This window comes from Phyllostomus discolor, chromosome 15, assembly GCF_004126475.2.
Source record: "Phyllostomus discolor isolate MPI-MPIP mPhyDis1 chromosome 15, mPhyDis1.pri.v3, whole genome shotgun sequence".
NCBI classification, from domain to species: Eukaryota; Metazoa; Chordata; class Mammalia; order Chiroptera; family Phyllostomidae; genus Phyllostomus; species Phyllostomus discolor.
Window position 1 is genome coordinate 19887473 of NC_040917.2, and position 5227 is coordinate 19892699.

The 5227-nt window shown below is 48.7% G+C and overlaps 1 long non-coding RNA gene across 1 annotated transcript; it reads left to right on the top strand.

Moving 5' to 3' along the window:
- The first annotated feature begins 674 nt into the window (after positions 1 to 674).
- LOC118498292 lies at positions 675 to 4588 on the top strand. Its single transcript, XR_004900812.1, has 2 exons — positions 675 to 3835; positions 4044 to 4588. It is a non-coding gene; the product is annotated as an uncharacterized LOC118498292 (long non-coding RNA).
- The last annotated feature ends 639 nt before the right edge of the window (positions 4589 to 5227 follow it).

Genomic DNA, 5227 nt, shown 5'->3' on the forward strand with positions numbered 1-5227 from the left:
ATCAGACTATTTAGGTAAATCTTGCCACTCTCTTAGTTTTGTTTGCAAGGGATACATAAGAAACTTGAGTAGGAATTTATACTCCTAACTAGATGCGATAAAGCTGACATTGACTGCGCCTTCAGCTCGGACAATAGATTGGCTTCATTCGTTGGGAAGGCTTTGCCCCAGCTCGTGGGGCCAGTTTAAATCTGGGGACTTAATAAGTGATGGGAGACTCAGCTGCCTGTGACTCCCCGTCTGTCTGTAGAAGGCTGAGGAGACCATGTTACAGTCCCAGAGGGCTCTTGTTAGGATGCTGATGACAAGGAACTGAGTTGCTTTAAGTCCTTCCCCACCTGAAAAGCTTCATAGGATATAGGCAAGCTCTCTGGGGTCCCACGGAGCTACTCAGTGGCAGAGGCTGCATTTGAACCCATGGCTGCGTGGCTCTACCCACCCTCCAGGCAACCTTGCAGCATCGTGGGAACCAAATAGTTTTATCCCATTCAGCTATGAACTGAATTGTCTGGAATTAATTTGAACTTAGAAACCACCCCCCAGAGTTCCAGGCTGCCCTTTCCTCCCTTCCGTGTCTGACATGGTGCTACCGGAGTTAGAGGGCTGACTTCCCTTTTCTTAGTGCACAGCATCCAAGGTCCGTCTCCGCCCGCACTGGTCTATAGGGCGCGTACAGCAGCCCAATGTGGGTGTCATCCTCCACACTGTACAGTTCTCCTTCCACAAGGAGAGACTCTAAGCGACCTTCAGGTGAGAAGCCGGTCATGGTCATGGTGGAACTCAGTTCTCGTGTCCTGTTCTTCGGAGGCCTGAGACCGAGCACCTCCACTCAGACCTTGCCCTCAAGGGGCAGGAAGAATGGACAGGGCCTGCCCCTGGGCCCGGAGCTTCCAGAACTGACACGTGGAGATACTGATGCCCACCTTTCCTGCAGACCACCCCAGGAAATGGGCAAGAAGGCCCACCATTGCTGTCATGATATTCATGGACTGGGGCCAGAACCTGGCAACAAAGGGACTCTGGAAAGAAGCAGGCAGATGGATCGAGTCATCAGTGGCAGGCTTCTGTGCCGCTGTGACAAATCCTGTGGGCCACTGACCTCCAGACCCTGGGACAGTCTCTGTCTGCAAGCAGGACCACGTGCAGACAGATACTGAAGCTACGTTTTTAAAATGTTGTTCTTCATTTAGCAAGGTGGGGCAGGTGACAGCAAACTCAATATGGCTCCTGGTTAGTGGCTCCGCATGTTCGCTGCACGGACAGACACGTGCTGGCAGGCCACCACGGCGAGACACGAGCTCGGCAAATGGGAGTGCACCTTCGGCATCCTCTATCCAGAGCGAATGCCGGGAGTGGTCGTGATGAGAAATGGGCTTGACACTTCATAACCTCTGGGAGAGATGGCTTTCTTTTCTAAACATTTAATTACTCAGTCATGTCGTGCATTCAAACCCAATTATAATTTAGTTTTTCGGAGAATTTCAAAAGCTATTCCCAGTCGGAATTGCGCTGAAGACTCCATTTTATCATCCAACAGTTCACACTTTAATACGGGCTTAAAAAAAAACAAACAAACAAGCAAACCAGTAGTTTAAAAGTAGGAGAGGCATTTGACAAGACCTTGGACATGGCTCCCTAACAGGCAATTCTTATGGAGTAAGGAGGAGATAATGTCATTTCCTAGCTTCTCTCTGGACTTGGCTCCATTGCTAGGAGTGCATGTGGGCACATCAGGGAAGGGAGGAATAAGAGAAATGCCCTGCCTCTCGTTTATCAGAGGAAACCTGTCCACAAGTCCTGGAGGGCTCCAGCCAGGTGTGTTTTGTCGAGGGTCTGCACAAAACAGACTTGGCTTTTATTGTAATGGAGGGCAGTCAATGAGCAGCAAAAGTTGTGAATATGGGACGCTTTCTGCACTGTAGGTTAGGAAATCATAGGCCAGCAGCCAGTGCAAGTTTTGAATTTCCCTGAGAAACCTCTCTCGCTCTCACGCCGTGGGTCCTGGAAAGGAAGTTTCCATTCCCACCAGCAGCCTGGCGGCTCACACACTCTAGATTAGAAGATACACACGTTGGTCCAGTTAGAAAACCCAACAGCTGGGAAGAGCTAGCATTCAACTTGTTGAGCCTCCTAGAAAGAAAAATGAAAGGTTAAGTGACTTAAATCTGTGGAAAGGAATGCGTTTTCTTTTGTGTGTTTCCGCCTGCCACTGGAGAGCAAGGCCACGTCCAGGGAGTCGCTGAGGTCCGACTGTGGGGCTCCACAGGGAGCTACGGGGCGTGCCCATCTGGCCTCTCCTGTGCCATCGCAACACTGACATCGCCAAAAACCGCCAGGGAAACGTGCAGCTAGTTTCTTGGCAACGTAAAGGAAACGATGGGAAGAATCCTTTGTTACTGGGAACAGGTAACATCGCCCCGCAGGCCACGGTTCTTCTGCAGCTGCCTGTGCGATCTGGTCCATTGATTCCACCACTGGGAGTGCGTTAGCTAGGAGACCCCTCATCAGAGTTGAAAATGGCCTTGGCACCCAGTTCTTCTCCCCGCTTGGGCGGACCAGAGGTGTGGCTCTCGGGGAGAGTGGCTGACTCCCGAACAGCCTTTCAGTGAATGGGAACGTTGGGCCTGAAACCCAGGTCCCTGCCATTAGCCCGAGGTTCTCATTGCAGGATTTCTCCGTGGACTGTCTCTGTGTTTGGGGGGTGAGTACAGGAGGGAATCAAGAAGCTGGGAGGGTGACATGCAAGTCCATGACCCTCTTCCCCTTCTCTAAAGGGTAGACACCCTCCATCTCAATGGCAGTTAGAGAAAGCAAGCAAAACTCCCAGGCGGCAGTATTACTTCCTGAGCCTTGTCTCAAATGGGGATGGTATCTTCCCTTTGGAGCCAGAGGTAAGATATGAGTCTGGGACGTGTGCCTTCTTTGTAAATCTGGAAGGCTGCCTTAAGGTTCTAAATGATACTGAGATTTGCTAAAGTCCACCTTGTCAATAGCTCTTTTTGTTGGATATTTAAAGTTCAGGAGCTTTGTTTGCTTTGGTTAAGTGCTCTCAAGTGTTTCAACAGCCACTGACCGGTTTATATAAACAAACGAAGGAACACACCGATAGTCCCTGATACCGGAAGCAGCTTGAGTCTAACGAGTAGCAGAAATCCTCAGTGACTTACAGATAAGCCGTCCACACACCTGCCCAGTGCACTTCACTTGGTGAAACAACAACAGGTGTGTGCCCATGACTTTGAATGGGTTAAGAGGGAACGACTGGGGGAAAAATATTTACTGCTTAAAGCATGTGTTTCTTGAAATTTATTAATTGGAGAACATTTGGTTAAAAAGTACAATGCTAACCCTGATACCATTATTTGTTTTTAAGGGATAAATTTTCTTTTGTTGCTGGTCGTCTCATTTCTGCTTGAGATGATTTTAATTGGGTTTGTTAGGAAATTGGTTTCCTCCAAGTATTAGTTATTTTATATAATTTGTCATCCATTCAGATCTTGACAGAGTATCATTATTTCTTAAGGAAACTCCATTAAAGGACAGTGACTTTTTAAGCTCCTTGGGCTCAATGCTTATCTATGCATAGGGGAAATTTTTATCATCACTTGATGTCAGCTTCAAACAACTCTAACAACATGTATTTCCATCTTTATAGAGAAAGATGATCGAAGTCCGACATCCTCTAAGCTATTATACCAGAGTTTTCAGACACTTAAAAGGTGGTATGTTTGTTCCAAAGTTCTTAGTCCTACCTGCTCTGCTTGGCTGGGTGCCGGAGAGTCACAGAGGGGCTTTGCAATGTGGAAGTTGGAGGTGGGAGCTTTGGATCCACATAGTCCCACTTTATTTTTTTTTTAGATTTTATTTATTTATTTTTAGAGAGGGAAGGGAGGGAGAGAGAGAGAGAGAGAAACATCAATGTGAGGTTGCTGGGGGCTGTGGCCTGCAACCCAGGCATGTACCCTGACTGGGAATCGAACCTGCGACACTTTGGTTCGCAGCCCACGCTCAATCCACAGAGCTACGCCAGCCAGGCTACATAGTCCCACTTTAAAAGCTCAGCTTTTGGCATGAATCTCCTACACTGTAATCATAAAACAGAGATCATAATATCCAACACATCATTGTGGGACCCGATTGAGACACTGGACTAGGTTTCATCACATGGACTTTTCAATATGTGACCATTATTTACAACATTTCACCATGATAAGCCCCGAGGTTCACCTGGTTTTGTTGCATGGCTATAGCCTTTCGAGAATTTCCCATCAGACCGAAGCGCCCACTGAACAGCAGCTTCAAAGACAGAGAGTGCAGGCCGGGCGGAGGGGAATCTGAGTTTACCAGCGAGGAGGAGGCTCGGGGCTGGGCCAGGAGGAGGGAGCGGAGGAGGGGGGAGGGATGAGCGCAGACCCTGCCGGCGGCTCTTCTTGCCACGTGTCTGCAGGCGGCATTTGGCCCAACCCTGCTGTGTCCTCATTAGCTCGCGCTTTTCTGTGAATGATCACTTTTATAACTGGATCGATAAAACCAAGCCAGGCTCTAGAAACTTCATAATGTGCTTTATTTTAGACATATTTTCAAAAAAGCCCACTTCCGATGAGATAGGAGTAGACCACGAAGGCAGGTAAAGCAGAGTTCACGGAGCCGTAAAGATGGCAGGTGGACGAGGCAAGCGCAGGAAGACAGGCCATCGTGAATGACGCTGGCATGTGGCGTGGACTTTAAAAGTGTCATCAAAGCCTCACCACTTTCTCTGCCCCGCCAATGGGGCACCTTGCCCCGTTGTCCCCAGTTGTAAGTGGTGGGCGATACATGAGCCCTAAGAAGTTTGTGCATCTTCTATAAGAGGCTTTCACCGAGGGCTGCATGTGCTCAGCAGGGAACCTCAGAGCAGCGGGAACACCTGCTTTGGGTGGACACCTTTCGGTTCGTTCCCACAAGACCTTGGGAACACCCCTGAATTCTTGAGTGACTGTCTGGAGTCGAAAGGCGTCTGGCCTGGGAACTTGAGCTGAAAAAGAGACGATGTCACGGAGTAGACAGCATCGGGGTGTCATAATTAACTGAAGGCAGCTTGTTCTGACATAAGACAGAGAGGGTATAAGAAGCCATTAGGCTTATTGTCCCCTACAATTTATATCAGCTTTAATGAGTTCTTTTCTCCATGTTTACTCTGGCCGTTCATGGTTCCAGACTTTGAATACTTCCCCTCCGTGGGTGTCTT